Genomic DNA, 479 nt, shown 5'->3' on the forward strand with positions numbered 1-479 from the left:
GTCTGACACAGACAGGCACACATAAATAAGAATTTTAGGACGGTGACACGATGCACTCCCACTTGCAATACATCTGACATCAATGTAGCTCTTCAAGGTCATACGAAAGGGCTACGAAGATGCCAGGAAGGTCTATGGTATTTAGTTAGTAAAAAAATAATTAATAAAAAAAAAAGAGAAGCCGATCACTAACATCACCCCCCCCCCCATGCAAGCAGTAAAAACAGAATCATAACAAAAATTTTTTTTCAGTAATTGAGTACCATAGAAGTAAAAGCTGATGAACATCCTCCAATTCTTGATCCTCAACATGCATAAGGAAAAAAAAGAGATACAAAAAATAAAGACCAGAAAAAGAACTTCAACAGTGATTAAGCGCTCGCCGACTGGATCAGGGTATAAGTGACAAAGAGAGATCGGGCATATTGCTTGTCTGTTATTCCAATCGTCGTTTGGCCTAAAAGGTTGTGACAGTAATT

The sequence above is a fragment of the Penaeus monodon genome, chromosome 15 (genome assembly GCF_015228065.2).
Source record: "Penaeus monodon isolate SGIC_2016 chromosome 15, NSTDA_Pmon_1, whole genome shotgun sequence".
Taxonomy (NCBI): domain Eukaryota; kingdom Metazoa; phylum Arthropoda; class Malacostraca; order Decapoda; family Penaeidae; genus Penaeus; species Penaeus monodon.